Source organism: Anabrus simplex, chromosome 2, assembly GCF_040414725.1.
Source record: "Anabrus simplex isolate iqAnaSimp1 chromosome 2, ASM4041472v1, whole genome shotgun sequence".
In the NCBI taxonomy this organism is placed as follows: Eukaryota; Metazoa; Arthropoda; class Insecta; order Orthoptera; family Tettigoniidae; genus Anabrus; species Anabrus simplex.
The window spans coordinates 1189877170-1189898186 of record NC_090266.1 but is presented as its reverse complement, the minus strand read 5'-3'; positions in this window follow the sequence as shown (position 1 = coordinate 1189898186).

Below are 21017 nucleotides of genomic sequence, written 5' to 3'. Positions count from 1 at the left end.
GTCCGATATCAAATATAGCTGAAGCGGTCACTCAGAAGACATAAGTTTGGTTTTTAGTTAAGAAGATATCAGAAATAGGGCATCAGATGACCTTCAAACTCGTAGAAAGTCGGGCAACCTTAGAAGGCAACCAGGAGGCAAGACAGCTATTTCCTAGGCCAGAAATTAAAATCCTTTCCTATTAACAAAGTAATGAAGAACAATTCAGTTTCCGTTTTCTCCTAGTTAGTTTCCTCTAATTAGGAGCTCACTGGCCGTGGCGATAAAGGCGTGCTCGGTTCACCCGCAAGGACGTGGGTTCGATTCCCCGTCAGGAAGTGGAAAAATTTAAGAAACGAGATTTCCACTTCCGGAGGTGCACATGGTCCTGAGGTTCACTCAGCCTACACCACAAATGAGTACCAGGTTAGTTCCTGGAGGCAAAGGCGGTCGGGCGCATACCTAACCACTTTACCCCAACAAGTACCCAGGATACGAATAGCGGAAGTATTTAACTTCCACCCTTCCCAAGGCCTTCATGGCCTGTGTGGAGGAGACATTGCCTTTAGTTTCCTCTAATTATTTGAATAGCTATAAGCATTATTATTATTATTATTATTATTATTATTATTATTATTATTATTATTATTATTATTATTATTAGGGAAAACTAGTACATTGGTTAAGATTATACTCTGCTTTTCATTTTATAAAAATACAATTATTTTCGTTTGCCGGAAGCGTTCATTTTATTTACTTTTTCATACAAATTGCAGCCCTATATTTCTTTAAGAGATTTTAGTATGATATGGGAATATTCTATTTTTATTTATTATCACACCTATCATCACCCCATTCTTTGACTGTGAAAAATATTCTTAATTTAAAGGTATTTTAAATGTAAACAATGCCTCTGTCTTTCATTCTTACACGTGTCCGGCTCTATGGCTAAATGGTTAGCGTGCTGGGTTTTGATTGCAGGGGTCCCGCGTTCGATTCCCGGCGGTGTCGGGAATTTTAACTATAATTGGTTAATTACCCTGGCACGGGGTCTGGGTGTATGTGTCATCTTCGTCATCACTTCATCATCATCATCACGACGCGCAGGTCGCCTACGTGAGTCAAATCAAAAGACCTGCAACTGGCGAGCCGAAGTCCTAGGACACATCCCGGCACTAAAAGCCATGCGTCATTTCATTTCATTTTTATACGTTATTTTATCCCCTTAATTTATTTCCCATTTCCCATATTTTTATTAAGGTGTGGTATTTCGGTAAAAGAGCATGCCTTTATATGGAACACAAGTTGCGTTGCTAAGTTCTTAGTGAATTCCTTGCGTCCAAATTTGATATCAGTGCATATGTTATTGCAATATGTATTACTTCTCCTTTTGATAGTGCTTGCAAGGTTATTAATGTAGAGTAATTTAATAGGGCCTTTATCGACGGAAATTCTTTCTTACAATGGCCGGGCGCGATGTTATTTGACAAAGATTATGGTCCAGACGGCTAATATTTTATCCAGCCATTGCACAAAGGAATTACAATGAAATAGGAGAATTTTATCCCCCAATGAATTGACATACCAGCCCATGTGGTCTTCTCTTCCTACCCCTCTCCAGCGCATATTCATGGTCGAGCATGGCGGGCATGTGGGCAGGTGCGAAACCAAGTACCTTCCCTTCCGCACGTGTTTGGCTCATGTTAGATCTCTCGTCATTCGCTGTCCCCATCTCCTTCTCGCTCTTCTGGCGTGAGCACGTGTTACGCGTTTAATGGATGTGACCAATAAGATAAGCTGTGTAGGCAGGTACTGGGCGGTTCTGAAGGCTGTACTGATTTCTCGCCTGAAAATTTTCTGACCACAATTTCTTTCTTTTTTTGCTAATTGCTTTATCTCGCACCGACACAGGTAGGTTTATGGCGACGATGGGATAGGAAAGGCCTGGTAGTTGGAAGGAAGCAGCCGTGGCCTTAATTAAGGAATAGCCCAAACATTTGTCTGGTGCGAAAATGCGAAATCACGGAAAACCATCTTCATGGCTGCCGACAGTGGGATTCGAACCCACTATCTCCCGGATGCCCACAAAATTTTAATGATCACTAGTTTACAAAGCATTACTACAAGTAACGTTGGGTATGAACTATCCCCTCATTTTTAATATTTCTCAAATATTTGCAAACACCAGTATATAAAGAGTGATCTAATAATATATTTTTGTTGCTATTTGCTTTGCGTCGCACCAACACAGATATGTCTTATGGCGACGATGGGATGGGGAAGGCCTAGGAATGGGAGGGAAAAGGCCGTGGCCTTAATTAAGGTACAGCCCCAGCATTTGCCTGGTGTGAGAATGGAAAACCACGGAAAACCATCTTCAGGGCTGTCGACAGTGAGGTTCGAACCCACTATCTCCCGATTACTGGATACTGGCCGCACTTACCCGACTGCAGCTATCAAGCTCGGTGATCTAATAATTAAATGTTGCATCTAGAACAACGATAATTTCTAAGATTTAAATATGATATCAGGGGCAGGGTATAACCATTTCTCTTAATGAATTATTTGTATACCGAGCATTTGCCTCTTTGTAAGTATATTGTTATATCATGAAAGGAACATAGGACACCAATTATATCATTTTTTTTTCAGCTATTTGAAGAGAGCCCACATTTTTATTTATGACTTATTAACTGTATTATGACATATGTTCATCATCCTTAATACAGTGTCATGTTGAATTTTTCCCATTAAAATGGCTAAAAGGGAGTATCTGCATAAATATTTTGAATATTGCAATATATGGGCTACAGCCTATATTACACTGTTGTCATTATGAAAATAAACGTAACTTCAGTGCCACGTTTCATTCTCTTATGCACACAAAAAAAAGTTATTGCCTTTACGTACCACTAACTACTTTTACGGTTTTCGGAGACGCCAAGGTGTCGGAATTTAGTCCCGCAGGAGTTCTTTTACGTGCCAGTAAATATATCGACACGAGGCTGACGTATTTCAGCACCTTCAAATACCACCGGGCTGAGCCAGGATCGAAACTGCTTAGTTGGGGTCAGAAGGCCAGCCCCTCAACCGTCTGAGCCCCTTAGCCAGGCTCCTTCCCCCGCAGAAGAAATAGAGGGGGAGAGATAATATAATAAATACATTGGTTTTTAGTCTTAATAAATACTTTTACAGTTTTGGAATACGCCGGAGAGACGTAATTTTTTCCTCCAAGAATTATTTTTTTACGTATCGGTAAATCTACTGGCAGCTGACGCTTTGAAGAGCTTCAAATACAACCGGAATAAGACGGGATCGAACCCGATCTCTTTTGCGTCATTTCTGATGGTCTGTGATACTCATTCAATTAATACACTGTGGGATTACAAGCAAACCGCGTTAGGTCAACGTTCTTGCTGCTATACAGGGTGAAGCGTAATTCGCGCACTCGGGCGTCGCAGCGCGACTCCTCACATGCCAGCAATAAAAAAATGTCTCTTACAAAATATCGTCTTGCGTGTATATCCGGCAGAAAAACGACGTTGAAAAGTAGCAATCTGGCAACACTGTAACCACATGTAGGGTAACTACCTCTGTCAGCAGAAGTTAGACGTACTGTACAGTTGGAGCAGTGGGTAGAGTTTTTGGTTGGCATGCAGGAGGTCGATGGTTCGATCCTGGGTTGAGGCGCATTTTTTATTTGCTAATTTCCATATGACATTACCAATTGTAATACAGTAAGACACCGTTTCTGAGGTCACATGTATCCTACATTTACAACATCTTGTAACGCTGAAACAACGTAACGTAACGTAACGTAACGTAAGGCCCTAACGAAATGTAATGGACCTGAACGAGGCAAGAATAATAGTTGGTACTAATCTATAGGGTCCGCCTCTGTGGTGTAGTGGTTAGCGTGATTAGCTGCCACCCCCGGAGGTCCGGGTTCGATTCCCGGCTCTGCCACGAAAATTTGAAAAGTGGTACGAGGGCTGGAACGGGGTCCACTCAGCCTCGGGAGGTCAACTGAGTAGAGGTGGGTTCGATTCCCACCTCAGCCATCCTGGAAGTGGTTTTCCGTGGTTTCCCACTTCTCCTCCAGGCGAATGCCGGGATGGTACCTAACTTAAGGCCACGGCCGCCTCCTTCCCTCTTCCTTGTCTATCCCTTCCAATCTTCCCATCCCTCCACAAGGCCCCTGTTCAGCATAGCAGGTGAGGCCGCCTGGGCGAGGTACTGGTCATTCTCCCCAGTTGTATCCCCGACCAAGAGTCTGAAGCTCCGGGACACTGCCGTTGAGGCGGTAGAGGTGGGATCCCTCGCTGTGTCCGAGGGAAAAGCCGAACCTGGAGGGTAAACAGATGATGATGATGATGACTAATCTATAGGACCATTGGGGGAGGGTACAAAGAAAACAGGTTTCACATCTAGTAAATGAGTGGTGCGAATAAATTCACGCCTACACATCTAGTAAATGAGTGGTGCGAATAAATTCACGCCTACGACGTGGAAAGGGCGCCTTTCAAAGCTGACCAATGAAAACGATTGTTCGTCCATTTCTAGGGTCGTAGTATGTAAGAGCAAGAGTTCTAGAGAACCCACTGCAATCGCTGTTGACGATTAAAATGCCAGATACCATACCACCTGGACTACATTTACGAAATAAAAAACATACGCCTCAACCCAGGATCGACCACTCGACCTCCTGCATGCTAACCCAAAACTCTATCCACTGCACCAACTGTACAGTACGACTGACTTCTGCTGACAGAGCTAGTTACCCTACATATGGTTACAGTGTTGCCAGATTGCTACTCTTCAACGTCGTTTTTCTGCCGGATATACTCGCAAGACGAAATTTTGTAAGAGACATTTTTTTATTGCTGGCATATGAGGAGTCGCGCTGTGACGCTCCGAGTGCGCGAATTACGCTTCACCCTGTATATTTTCTCAGAAGTAAGATTTAAGAGATAGATACGCTATCCTTAATTACGAGGCTGCCCAATATTTATATAGGGGCCGATAACCTAAATGTTAGGCCCCTTTAAACAACAAGCATCACCATCATCGCAATATTTATATAATCACGATTTAAATGTCACTTCGTGGTCTTCACTGGACCTTCAAAGCACACCGTTTTAGAATCTAGTTGAGCTCTATTATTGTGGTTGATAAGCCGTTGCTTTATCTGTGAAGACAACGATCCAAATCATCATATGATTAAAATATTTTAGTTTGAGCGTGCATCTATCAGCCAACTTGATGAACTTTTAGAGAGAGCTGTTTAACCTCACAGATAGAGCCATACAGAACCTAGTTCAGTCATGTTCACGTCTTTCTCCTGGCTGGCTTAACACGTCATTGTTATAGACTTTATGAAACGACATCCACATGCAAATTATCCTCGTAAGTTAACCTTAATTGGTTAATTCCATTGGCACGGGGGCTGGGTGTATATGTTGTCTTCATCATCATTTCATCCTCATCACGACACGCAGGTCGCCTACAGGAGTCACATATAAAGACCTGCACCTGGCGAGCCGAACCCGTCCTGGGATATTCCGGCACTAAAAGCCATACGACATTTCATTTCATTTCATTTCATCCTCGTAAGAACGTTGCAGACTGAATTTCATAATACACTGAATCAGTGAACGAATAGACTATATATATTGGATAGCCAGTCCCGAGCTGTAGGCATCGCAGGCCTTCTACTTCCATAGATACCGCAGGTTCGATTCCTGGCCAGTCCAGATATTTTCTTTTTTTTTAGACTGAAGGCATGATCGCAGTTCACTCGATTGTGTGGGATCAACTGGGGAGCTCTCTGATATCAGAGGCATCGGCTCGGTCTCGAAAGCCAATCAATATGACCGAAGATATCGTTACGTTGATCACGTGCCACTCCAAAATCTGCGTCATGGCAGGCCAAGGTCGTGAATGAGCTCTATTACCGCATAAATTAATCACTTCCTACCGGTTAGTTTCATAATCTTGACAGATGTGAGTGACGTCGCTGGTATCTCACCATGATGGCTGGAGATCGAATCCCGGACGATGCATATGGAATTTTTGAAAGGAACTGTCACGTACCTGTGGTTCCAATTCCCCTGAAATCAGAAGGTCCACTGGCTATGATAAGGATATCAATATCCACGTAAAATCACAAGCTAGCTTTGTTGCTTGCTTGCTTGCTTGCTTTCTTTTGATAATGTCGGCTAATACAGGAACAGTAGTTGGAAATGCGAGTCGTTCGACGAGGATGCAAAACTTCTGATCTTTTCAATCTCACACTGAATGCTGTATTCACACGGACTGCTGTTTCCTTGCACGCCCTCATTTCTGACTTTAGTACATCTACAAGGCAACCACTGACCTATCTCAAGTTCTCATTAACGTTGACATTTAAAAGTTCTCTGTTATTGAGAATGAATGCGTAGCTCTTTTGGTGAGACATTCACCTCTTGTGCTGAGGGCTTAGGACTGAGTTCCAGCTAAGCCGTTTGGTATTTAGAAGAACCTAAATACGAAAGACCCCACGTTAAAAATATAATTTTCAGGGAGATGTTTCAAGAGACTCGCGGACCTAAAGCACAACAAAAAGTTTCCTATTCTATTGGTTTAATATCGCACTGACACAGAGAGCTCTTATGGCGACGATGGGGTAGGGCATGGATGGGCTGGGAAGGATATAGAAGTAGAAGGCATGTTAAATTTATTATTATTATTATTATTATTATTATTATTATTATTATTATTATTATTATTATTATTATTATTATTATTATCATTATTATCATTATTATTATCATTATTATTATATTTATTTTTAATATTATTATTATTGAATGTCTTGGCGATTAATAAAAATACCGCATCTGAAACAGGAGGAACAGGCATCCGATGATGCATCCTATGTAACAAATATTAAGTATTTAGTTTATTTTCCGGGTTGAACCATGTTGTTGTTATCTGTACATCATGTACAGTTTGCCGACGTTTCGAATACATTGCAGTATACTGTACTTTGTCAAGGCGACTGAAATACCCCTACTCGCTCCGAGGTAATCAGTCTGCTGGGCAGCAGTCACACAGCTATCCGGATATGAAGTAATCATCCCCCACAACAGACTATATAAAAAATGTTTTCCAATCGATTACGTTTCTACTCTGATTGCCTACTTGCAATCTCAGAAATGTTAAGACAAAAGGTAAACTTTCCTTCCTTTCTGTCCATGCTTCGCTAAGCTAATTAGTAACACGTTAGGGAACCGCCCTTTTGGACATAATGTCGACATTCTTGCGTTGAGGGACTCTAATTTCCTCTAAGAAGCCGTTCAGCGTAGAACTAACAAAAGTTTTCGACGATACTGAGACGGGGAAGGAAATTGCTTTATTTAAGGTACAGCCCAAGATTTAGCCTACCATAGTTTGAACATGAGAAACCATAAAAAATTCATCTGCAAGGCTGCCAACGCAGTGGGATTCCTACCTACTATCTCCCAAACACGATCTTACGACTACATGACCCGTGTTGTATAGCCAAACCGCTTGACGAAATAATTATAATAATAATTTATCCTCGCCACTAGATGGGGCTTCAGTCATTCCGTTCCTGACCCTGTCGAATGACTGGAAATAGGCTGAGGATATTATTATTATTATTATTATTATTATTATTATTATTATTATTATTAATATCTGTGATACTCCGTAAATACATTCTTTGAATGGTCCGAATACTTAATGCTGCAATAGAAATGACAGCAGTCTGAAATACAGTGCAATTTTTTCTGTAAACATCCAAACTATGGGCTAATTTAAGGTAATAGTAGAGTTTAGTGTTGAATGAAGGTGAAATTTATTTTTCCCCTAATCAGTTTACCGAAACGAAGTTGCATTTCTCACTGTAGACCGGCTACCTGAGTTTTGTCGTATACTTTTCTCATTTCAAGTTTCCTACCTTCGCTCGTTTTGCCAGGTAAGGAAACTACCATATCGACGGTGCGCGAGCAATAGCTCGTTTCCCACAATGCTCTTCCAATCTATTATCCTCCTGAAGACTGGTCACGCCTCCCAGCCACTCATGGATACGCATCCCATCAGAACCACGTTCGTTGTGTTCATTTTCCTGCGTTAAAGTGCAAAGGAAAATGAACATTAAATGCATTATACAGCAGGATTGAGTAAGTACTTCATGAACGTATACAATGCTTCAGTACGGTGCAATAAGTTTAATATTCCTTTATATATTAAAACCAAAGCAAACCCCCATGGCGCAACAGCCTTTGATGGGCCTTGGTCTACCAAGCGAGCGCTGCACAGCCCGAAGGCCTGCAGATTACGAGGTGACCTGTGGTCAGCACGACGAATCCTCTCGGCCGTTAATCTTGGCTCTCGAGACTGGGGCCGCTATCTCACCGTCAGAGAGCTCCTCAATTGTAATCACGCAGGCTGTGTGGACCGCAAACCAGCTCTCAGATCCGGGTAAAAGTCCCTGGCCTGGCTGGGAATCGAACCCGAGGCCTTCGGGTAAGAGGCCGGCACGCTATTCCTACAACACGGGGGCGGCTCCTTTATATATTGGCATAGGAAAATTAACGCAACGAACATTGTTCTGATGGATTGCGTATCTATACGTGGCTGGGAGTCGTGACCAGTCTTAAGGAAAGTAATGGGTAGGAGGAGGATTGTGGGATACGAAGTATTGCTCGCGCACCATAGATATGTTTATTTTAACTATGTGTACTTTCAGAGTTCGTCTTGATATTTGAATGGAGTAAGAAATTCAATATTCCTAGCACACAGCACGATACTGTACAAGTTGTAGTGTATCCAAAACGAAATTCCCAGTATTGGTAATCGTGCTGGCGTATATTATTGGAAGTGCCGTTCGGCGTTCTCTCAAACCACGATTCCAGACACAAAAGGGAGATAAGGCGGAATCCGTTAACATGGTTATTCACTCACCAGCCACGCGTGAATACAAACAGCGGCCATCAATGTGGCGAACCTCTTTCATATTTTTCTTTCTTGGCTTTTATCAATATATATATATATCCAACGTATATCGATGTGGCAATGAAGTTACTCATATCTTGGGAAAAATAATACATTTGTGCCGATAGATATCTTGAAATGTCATTCTCTTCACGTTGGTCCTTTTCGAGCAGTTCGTGATACTCCTTAAGAGATGTGTTATTTTTCTGGCTATATCTGTTAATATAGAAGCATATTAAGTTGTAAAAATAATAATTTCACTGGTTAAATAACTTTACGATTTTCAGAAACGTCGTGGTGCCAGTATTTTATCCTGCAGGATTTTTATGTGCCGTTAAATTTATCGACAAATTCCATTAGACTGAGTTGAAATCAAACCCACCAACTTGGGCTCAGAAAGTGAGAGCTCTACCGTCTGATCCAATGATCCCGGCTATTGTTAAGTTGTACGTTCATTAATGAAATGGAAAAGTAAAAATAATCAGTGATATAGAATGTGTTGTGTCCATGAATTTTAGACTAAGAATTGATGACACCACAAAATTATTTTTTCTTTTTTTTGGTTTTTTGCTTTACGTCGCACCGACACAGATAGGTCTTATGGCGACGATGGGACAGGAAAGGTCTAGGAATGGTAAGGAAGTGGCCGTGGCCTTAATTAAGGTACAGCCCCAGCATTTGCCTGGTGTGAAAATGGGAAACCACGGAAAACCATCTTCGGGGCTGCCGACAGTGGGGTTCGAACCCACTATCTCCCGGATGCGAGCTCACAGCCGTACGCCCCTAACTGCACGGCCAACTCGCCCGGTCAAAATTAAATTAAAAGGAAACCGAACTGTCAGAGCGAAATGTGTGCCAGGCTCATGGAACCAATTGAAATATACTGTATATATCTTCTGAAAAAAAAATTACGGCGCATCGATCCAGGTAGTTTTTATGGCGGCGATGAGTTAAGATATAACCAAGACTCTGAAGAAAGTGACCATGATCTTAATTAAGGTACAGCCCCAGCATTTGCCTCGTGTGGAAATTGGAAACCACGGACAACTGTACTAAGGGTTGCAGACAGTGGGGCAGGGGTTTAAAACCCATTATATGCCGAATGCAAGTTCATGGCTACGTGTCCCAAACCCAATTGAAAAGCAGTCGAATATGAGAGGCAATGGACCGTGAATGAAAACCAAGCAATGCCAGTGAGAATCTCACCAGGCAGTCGTCTTGGTTTGTCACAGGTTTGTTTTGTACAAATGTAAAGTTAATTAAACAGACCGAACGAGTTGGCTGCGAGCTGGCATTCGGGAGATGGTGGGTTCTGGCATTCCAAAAATGGCCTCCACAACATACAAAAGATAGCTGAACAAATCGGAGAATGTCTCACTATAATTCAGCTTTGAAATGTACGGTCCTGTCCATAACTCAAGACGTCCAGCAGTGCGGATATTCCATACGTCTCAGCTTGTTGCAGGAAGATTAACCAATGAGGGATAATTCCTGCTGGGACGTTCTTAGTCTTAAGTTTCAATCTACTGCTACACTGCAGTCTGACAGACAGCTGGTTACGAAGCGTGGTGTTTGCCCGCCGTATGGAAAATCTATTTCCACTTTTGTACCTGAAGTACTCAATTTAGACATTGTACTCAAGTCCGCAAACGTTATGGACGTGGAAGATCTTCTGAAAAAGCTTCATGTAGGAGAATAGATATCTGTACCAGAACTCAAATTTTACCGCAATATTATTAAAGCAAACAGGGATAATACTGAAATATACCCTGAACATGAAAGTGCATGAATAAGTGATGTATAAGTCATTGAAACCTTCGTTATTCTAGACAATCTTCTGTAATTTATCTTTGCTATGAACCAAAAACTGTCACCAAAGTAAATTTTATACTGTATGCAACTGTAATAACACGTGTAACGTTCGATTTTTAATTTAAGTTTTGTAAAATCCTTTGTATATTGTTTCAGAATTTAACATACACAGATATATCCATACCAAAATTAAGCATATCCACACGCCATTTCCAGAACTTAACATGTGCAGTACAATCAATTATTTTGACCATCTACAACAGAAATTGTTCCAGCACGTACACCCTCTGATTGAGAATAATTTACTCACGATTTTTCCTTATATATAAATTATCATTTCAGTGGACATGTTCGTTTCTGGAAACGATCTACTGAATTGTGCCTGAGCTTCAGACCAGGACGTGTGTTCTTACAATGGACAGTATGGCATAGAAATAAGAGCTGCCTAGCAGAAGCAGTGAAGTTGTGCTATGTTCACCGGAACGACGCTAAAAATAGGTAGGCCCTATCTGGTTAATTCTCAGGTGCAAAATGGTATGAGTACATATTTAACCATTTTATCCCGCATAGTGCCCAGTTTAGGAATAATAATAATAGTAATTTTAATATTTTTACAACCAACAAACTACTACGGTTTTCGGAGATGCCGAGGTACCGGAATTTTGTCCCGCAGGGGTTCTTTTACGTGCCATTAAATCTACCGACACGAGGCTGACGTATTTGAGCACCTTCAAATACCATCGGACTGAGCTAGGATCAAACCTGCCAAGTTCGGGTCAGAAGGCCAGCGCCTCAACCGTTTGAGCCACTCAGACCAAGGTTAGGTATATCTCTGCATTTCATTCCTCCAACAGATACTTTTTATATTTTGACCGTTCATGGATGTGGGTGGTTCGAAATGATACGATTTTCTTCAATTAAACCTCGGCTAGTATCAACGGTTCGCAAGAAACTCCACTCACGGGCATGGTCATTCGACGAGTACCTGTCAAATCTCTTCCAACATCAGCTCAGAGTAATTTCCACGTCCTACCTAATTGTAAAAGGCTCTTAAATTCTAATTTTTAAAATGAAAGATCGCAATAAAGTTTTGGAAGGATATTCCATTTAATTAAGTAATCATGAAGGAAATAATAATAATAATAATAATAATAATAATAATAATAATAATAATAATAATAATAATAATCTGACTACACAAAATGACGGAGAATTACATGTAACACACGTATTATCAATCTTTGTTGGTTCCGCAAACACATTTTAAAAAACATTATTGACAACTTTTAAACTCTTAAATAATTCATCACAATATCTGAAATATTTTCCACAAATAATGAAATTATTAATAGTTCCGAAAATCTGCCAATCGTAAGGTCATTCACTTTGTTCATTCATCTGAATCAATATTTGCCCATAGTCTGCCTTCCCCAGTTCTATCTGTCTGATCATTTAACTGTCTAGCTATCTAATATACAACTTGAGTTTTCTGACGGTTAGTCTCCTTAACGTTGCAAAAGAAAATATAATAATCAGTCAATCATCCAAAAGGATCCAAATAAATTGAATAAATGAACAATCATGGTGCTGTCACACTCATCGGGAACATTCAGCTTCGCCGTACCTGAAAATCAATAACATCTAAGTACTGGCATATTCAATGAAACGATAATATCGGAAGGTCTGTACTGCATCTGCTCTCCTCCAGTGTTTCCTGAAAATAATTATACTGCCCAAATAACTACAGCAAGCAATTACCTTGAATACCAACGCACTTCATCAGGTGACATTAACCTTTATTGTTTAGATATGTCATTTACCGAAGATCCTAACAATTAACCGCTAATATATCCGTTTTACCTCTATGCTGTGCCGTAAATTCGTATTTTGATGATTTCTACACGCTTAACACTTAATCTCTCCGGGAAACCTTTGAAAATATTAGCATCACATTACTCCGCTTGCCTATTCAAAATCTTTAAAATCACATGATGAACATCACACTAACATTACCACCCTAGGTTTATTGACATTGTCGAAGATTTACCACGTTAACGTAGTGTAAATATCAACAAACCACATTCTTATAATAATCGCACTATCTTATCATGACATATTCGACGACCCTGATATTTACCATATCTCATCAAAAATGTGCACCATGTCCACGTCATTATTCAAATATACAAGCGCAAGTATCGAAGAACCTCAACTATACGCATATAAAATAATCATATCATTTACAGCATATACGCAATTCATTAAATTATTCTGCGGCACACGTTATTCTAAGAGGATCTCGACATTGACATAAATTACGTACAATCACTCACTGAACTTACCTACACAGCACTCCATTATTATCTCATCGCAAATAGATTCTTACGATTATTCAGACAGTATCAGGACATTAGATGAAATATAATCGCGCCTGTATACCTTTACTACTTGACACTGACGATAGCCCGAATTTCACTCTTACCAATGATTAGACCAACACTTCACACACAGATACATAATGACAGACACGTTAGATTACTCAAGCCGTATTCTTAGAAAGTCATCCGCATTATGATGACAAATCTAACACTACTATAAGCTTCTACAAACAGAATAAGGGAAGATAATGCTTGGGTGCTTAACATCCTAAGACTCTGTTGTTCATCCCATCCTTTAGGTTGTGTTAGCTATGGACATCTGTTTTCATGTTATTGTGGCCACTCCAGCAGAACTCGGACCCATCAGGATCCCAGTCTCGACTTAGGCACACATCTCCGTCTTAGTTGGATCCTTCATCATAATAACAACCAGTTTCGTTGTTCCTCCACCCTGAAACTTGTACAGACCAAATTAGAATAGTGCTAACAGAGTTTAAAATTTTCAGTTTCGTTTACTAAACTCGCCTTCGTATATCGGCGTTGTATAATTGGTTATTGAGCTCTTTTAAACCTTGCGATATCTCAAAAATTCTTATAATCTCCTCAATTCCTTTCAATATGCATCAGAGCTATTCTCGAATCAACCTCTTACGTTGTTTTTCTTCATACATCGTCATAAAACAAAATCCCATCTTAATAACATCACAATAATACTTTGGTTCGCATTTTATGATTCACACTAAAATTGCTATTTCGTAATCTCCGTTACATATGTTTTTGACATTTGAGGAACTTTGCCTAACACACTCTCTTCATTCACGGAACTGCACAAAGGAACACATTCTGCCGTTCATTTATTTCCTCAATGCACACGACCCGTCACTCCGAATACGCCTTCTTGATGATTGAACTTGCATTGCTCCAAACTGTTCCATGGCCTCCGCCGCGTGACGTTTCTGGACCTGAATATTACATATGAGATTTCTCCTTCACAGCTGTTAATACGATCTTTCATCTACTGGTCTCTATTTGTATCCCAACTCGTGTTCTTAATTCAATTCTCCGAACACCACGGGGTTCTGAGCTTGTGAATTTCCTGATTTCACTCCACGAAATTCCCTTTTAATGAACAAGTTGTCTCGGTTTACGTACGTAGTTGCACGTATAGACTGGACAATCCGGCTGGTTGTGTACTTATGCACCGCTTCTGTTGATCTATTTACTTATAACTCCTTCGTTTTTGACCTGGAGACCATTAAAAGGTTATAATATATATAATTATTGCTTTATGTCTCACCAACACAGATAGGTCTTACGGCGACGATGAGATAGGAAAGGTTAATGAGGGGATAGGAAGCCACCGTGGCCTTAATTGAGGTATAGCACCTAGTGTAAAAATGGGAAACCGCGGGAAACCATCTTCAGGGCTGCCGACGGTGGGATTCGAACCCACTCTCTTCCGAATTCAAGCTGGTGGCTACATGGTTCAAACCACGTAGCCACCTGCCCGGTCCTCCAAGAGCGTCCATAGCCTATACGGAGATGGTTTTGCTGAGCTTTGTTACACAAAAATACAGTCAATGCTGGTAACATCCCACGAAGATGGCAATGTGCTTCCATTGTGCAATTAGCAGAAGGGTCTCATTATGAACCTTCTAGAGCCTAGATTGATCTATCGGAATGTTATTCCACATGTTTACGTGGTGCATCGAAAGTGATACGGTATTGAAAACAGTGGTCAGTTGAATATTTGTACACTCGTAAATCATAATGTGAATGGCCAGTTAGTAGAGACACCCGTCAATATCGACGCATCGTAAACGCAACCGTGGCCGACCGCATGGCTTTTACGTCACACATCAAAGCAATCTGACACTAGAATTGCCAACATGAACCACTGGGAATCGTTTACTCGCAGCAGGATTAGGGTCATGCATGCCAAGGGCATTCCAGCGTCTACGTTTGTTACCGTGGACTGTACTACTTGGCCATTAGTCACACCAGATGCAGTAGTGAGCATGAAATTATGACGCCAACATTCAGACGCTTCGCATCGACCTTCAATGAAATATTGCTAACATCGAATTTAAGGTTCAGTCATCTAACGAATCTGCTCACAACGTTTTGTCAAAATCGGGTAGTCTGAGGTGGTAAATGGCCTTGAGAGGCTAAAAAGAAAAGAGTTGACGGCTGTCAAGTATATTTACGTTTCTCTTGGTACTGGATGTTGATATAAGAATTCAATATATCACCATAAGCATCAATTTAAGTGCATCAAATCCATGTAGGGGCTGACGACCTAGATGTTAGGCCCCATTAATGAACAAGCCTCATCAAATGAAACTATGTACACTGTATAAAATGATTTCAGTAGCGCTCACTTTTATCTCCTTACAAATATATATGAAACCTCATCATATCTTAGTTTACAAAGCTGTAAAAGTTGGATATATTATTTGATGTAAGTAATCTTCACAGGGATTATCTTAATGAAAATTTCCCTTCGATTGCTGTGAATGTCAAGCCATAACAGAGAGGTTCCTTAGCCCTTCATGGATCACACGAAAACATGAGAAGAGTGTTCTAAAGGTGCTATTTCCACTTCCAAAAAATAAATCAGTATTTCGTTCACGTGCATTACAGTAGTGGAATATTATCGATTGCTATGAGCAATCCAGACCAAAAAGATTTAATTCCTTAAAGTTTTCCACCTACATCTTTCATAGGTGGAATGAACAGACACTCCTCAAATGTCCGCCTGTCGAATCGAGCACGGTCATTCTGACCGGGTTTCGAAATAACATACTTTAGACATAGTTTTTACAAATTTGGTGCGGACGAATCTGCACATATGGGAACAACGCTTCACCTGAGCCCAGTAAGTCACTGTCACCATTATCATCTTCCAAGAACAGCTACTTGCGAATGTTCCCTACATCTCGCTCAATTTCACTGGAAGTATTTTTCCGCATTCTCTAATAACCTAATAACTACAGTCTTATTCGGTGTTCAGTTTCAGAGCAGCACGACAAAGAACTGCATAGCTAAGAATATTCCACTACTTCAAGGAAAGGTGTCACTCTGGAATGAACAGAATCATTAAATCATTACACAGCGAGGAGTCGCCCAGAGGCGAAATGACCATGCAGAAGAACAATTGCGTCTGGATCTTAAACAACCGACGATCAACTTACAACAATTTCACTAGAGAAAGTGATGGATTTCAATGGCATGCACTGAGGACAGGTTTCTCTTATTTGCCCATAAGATTGTGCTCGATCCCTCAATAGTTAACTTACTGGAAACAATGACACGGATTTGTTGCATTTTAATACCGATATCAGTGAACAGAAAACCTCGTAACATGAGAATTGAAGACCAACGACCTAACCAATGGCGCCAGCGAGGTCAGTCAGCTATTTGTTTTACGTCCCGCCAACTAATTTTATGATTTTCCGAGATACAACGGTGCCGGAATTTTGTCCATCAGGAGTTATTTAACGTGTCAGTAAATCTAACCACACGAGGCTGACGCATATTTGAACACCTTCAAATACCACCGTACTGAGCCGGGATCGAAACCGCCAACTTGAGCTCAGAAGTCCAGCGTTCTACCGCCTGAGCTACTTAGCCTTTATAATACACAGTCGCATGCATGTTATTATTATTATTATTATTATTATTATTATTATTATTATTATTATTATTATTATTATTATTATTACTACGTGAAATTAATCTCAACTCTATATAAGGCCTTTAAATTGCCTACACTTTTACTGAAGATATAGACCTAACTTTCTACGCTTGCCTCCATTTGATCAGAATAATGCAGTAAATCATTTGTCGTAGATATCCCCCCTTTATGTTGCGGTGAAAGACTCAGAGGAATAGAGCTTATAGGTAACAGATTCCAATAAAATGTGTCCATTCCCGTTATTTTGATAAGTAATGAGTAATGCATATCACTAAATTTGATTCAACAATCAAATTCTCCACAACTCACTAACGACTCTTCCGACGTGCCAAGAGTTCGTGAAGTCTGACTATCACGTCATCGGGCAGAAGAAGGCAACTTGGATCCTGAATGTCATACCTCAACAACATCCATACCATCCAAGCCACAAATGAGACAGAGACTTCGGTAAGAGCTGTAGTTTACTCTGTTATGCGCCAGATGTGAAAACAGTTCAAACATCAAGAAATTGCTTCCGGTGGGTTTATAAAATAAAGCAATCGAAATTCCCGGACAGTCAGCTGACGGATGGCGAGGAAAAGCATTTCCTTCAAAATTGAGTACGCCACATAATTAAATGAATAAAACGGATAACTTGCTACAGTTTTAATAATCCGTGGGTGGTAGCATGCCTGTGTGATGGGACATGCACCGCACTTCTGGTTCTGTTTTCACAAGCCTAACGGATTGTCTTCCAAGATGTATATTGATGAACAATAGAATTAGATGTACTTGCCCTAATGATGGCGGCGATGCAGCGTGGCATGGGCTCGACAAGACACTGGAAGCGTTGGGAAGCCAACCTGGTCCACGACCCTCCAAATGCTGCATGTAGATTTATTGGAACAATGTCCAGGGCGCAACATCCTTCTCGATAGCATCCCAAGAGAAGAGGAGTGAGTTGACTCTGAGGGCAAGGCAAGTATCCTCGTGATTATGGAGTGTTAACCGAAGCAATCGGCCACACTTCGGGTGCGATAAGCGAGTGACAATCTTGCCCTAGGTGTAGGCCTCGTGAGGGGAGCCGAACGGGAACAAATGGATGAATATGAGGGACGTTGGCCGATGTATCAGGGGCCACATTGCATCTAACGTGAACATTATCCACGGAGGATGCCACCATCATCAGCCTGAACTGTACCCTTCTGGCAGGAGCGATCCATTGCCTCGTGTGCTCGGCGACACACTCGTACACTCGGCGTGAACCAGACGGTATCTCGACTCATGAATCCAGGAGATCTTTCACCATTTTGAGAGTTCAATGGCAATGTTCCTTAGACCATGTCAGTCGTTGTACCATATGACGTGCGCTGAGTACAGGACCTCTGTAAGCGAACGGCAGCTTCTGCACCGCATTGCGAGGAGACATTTCTAGACATTACAGCTGTTCACACCCCACTGTTATCCAGCAGTGAATTTTCGGGTTATCTGCTGCACTGTGTTCCGTCTATCCACTCTCAGATTTCTAGCTACCCGTGTCATCAACATATTCTACACCACGAAAGTTGACCACGGTGGCGGTGGTATGTCCTGAATCTTCGCAGTGCCTGCGCGACTTCGAAGATGGAATGGCCCAAACATCAAGAGCCGTCAGTCTGGCCGTCATCAAATATCCTGAGATCTCGTGTCTTACCCATAATGTGTTTAACTGTTACTCGCACAGCCAGTACGAAGTCTGATGACATTAGAGTCATGTGTCATGCTGTACTACATACGCCGTGCTGAATACAGCGCCATTTCGTCGTCCCAATGACAGGAGGCAAGGTGCTGAATATAGCGTTTGGAGATATGCTCATTAGTGGAATAGATATCCGAAATCCCACATCTATGTGCTAACAATATAAGCAGTAACTCATATGGTAGCAACTTCGTAGGTTCGATCCTGGCTCAGTCCGGTGGTAATTGAAGGTGCTCCAATACGTCAGCCTCGTGTTGGTAGATTTACTGGTACGTATGAGAATACCTACGGGACAAAATTCCGGAACTTTGGCATTTCGGAAAACCGTAAAGATAGCTAGTGCGACGTAGAACCATTATTATTATTATTATTATTATTATTATTATTATTATTATTATTATTATTATTATTATTATTATTATTATTATTATTGTTGTACCGGGAGGTACACCTCAACTCCGCTCATTCAAAATAAGCGCTTTAATAAACTCATCTACCGGCCAAAAGTTGAAAATGATACTACATGAACTTGGAACTGTAATCAGAAGATGTCACTACTGAAATATTAAGTAATTTGTTATTGTGAGTTTCCTAAACTGATTGAATTTCTCCTTGTTTTGTTTTGCTATATATCAAGAAGTTTGGACATTTTTCCACAGATGACACTTCCAAAAACTATGATCATGCACTCTGGTGCAAAGTAAAGGAAGTTGTTATTGAAATAAATTTTGTGTTTACAGGTTTTCTCAACTACCATTTGTTTTTTTGTTTTTTTCTGCAACTCTAGGTTTGCAACACTTCTGTCTCATTCTGCCAGTTTTGAATCTGGCCAATGAAAAATTTCTGTAATTAATTTTCAAACTATCACAGGCTTCTTGTTCGATTTTGAGTGTAACATTTGAGTTTAACAAATAAAATTGAGAGGGTGTGTACGGATTAGCCCAGAATCCTCTCGAATTTTCCCTGAGGCTATATAAACTGCGGCTTTTCATATCTTTAATTATGTAACAAACTTTTCTAAAATGTAAATATTCTTTGGACTAATGTAAAAAATTTCATAAAATCTTTAACTCTAAATCGGGGATAGAGAGTGAGTTACCCTCTCGAGCTCCCCTTCATCTTGCTTTGAGGTGACTCCGTTTCCGAAACCTTTCTTTTCTGTAATGAATTAAAGTTATTTCCATCCGAGCCACCTCAGTAGTTTGGGACTAACCCCAGTTCCATCGGCCAAGAGCCCTGTAGGATTTTATATTTCATTATATGGAGCGCAGTGTTCGCCTCCATTCAGTTTGTGTTCGGGCCGTTTATTTATCCTGTTCATTTTTGCAAAGGCCCTGTAGGTTGGGTACGAGATACCTCTGTGTAGTAATATTTCAATTTGTGAATAGTGCCTTGATAGGCCAGAGATTGTCAGATTTTCAGGTAATGTTGCCTTGAGTAGGCTGGAAAAACTGAGAGCCTGTTAGCTCTTTTTCAAAGTTTTGTAACAGTAGAGTGTGCCTCTGGAAGGCTAGATATTGTAATTTAGGGAACAAGCGCTTTTGAATTAGGGGATTTCTGCCCTTGACTAAATTATTCCTTATTTCGGGATTGAAATTTTGTAAAGTTGAGCTCAGAAATTGTAAAACTAGGAGCTTGAAGCCCAAAATTGTTAAAGTTCTGAATCTTGGATTTTTCCAAGTCTTGTTTCAAGATTGCGGGTTGTACCTGTTATGTTGTTATTTGTTAATCTTTGAAATTATAAAGAAATATAAACTTTGTTAAAGTTTTAATTCAATTCTTGATGTTGTAGTAAGACCCATTCAAACCCGCACCTTCTTTCACCACCTCTGCGTTCCACAAATACCCCGGAACAATTATTATTATTATTATTATTATTATTATTATTATTATTATTATTATTATTATTATTATTATTGCTAACACCATGATGCCGGCGTCATAATTTCAATGCCTGTACATTCTGTGATAGGTAGTCAGCATCAAATAGTCTGTGCTTCTTCCGATTAAGCTGCATAAATAAATATTTATATTGATTTTACATATATATGTGTGTATGTGTGTGTGTATGTAGTAGTTCCTACTATCATCACACACATTGATTTTGTAACATTTTCCCTATTATACATACTATATTCTAGTAGAAATATTGAGGAAAGCAACGGGAAACTACCTCACTCCTCATTTCCCTAGTACGCCTCTTCAGTGATGCCTAGCCCATCTATGACAGCTGATGGCAGAGCTGTTGAGGATCCAACCAGCCTTCGGGCTGATGACTAAACATACATACAGTAGAAATATCCCAATGTGCTGAAAATAGTTTACGCAGTTTAAATTATGTATCTTTCGACGAGAAAGTTAATGAGCATCACTGATAAGTCATCTCTTGCAATGTTCACATTTAACACACTGGACTTAACAAAAACATAGAACA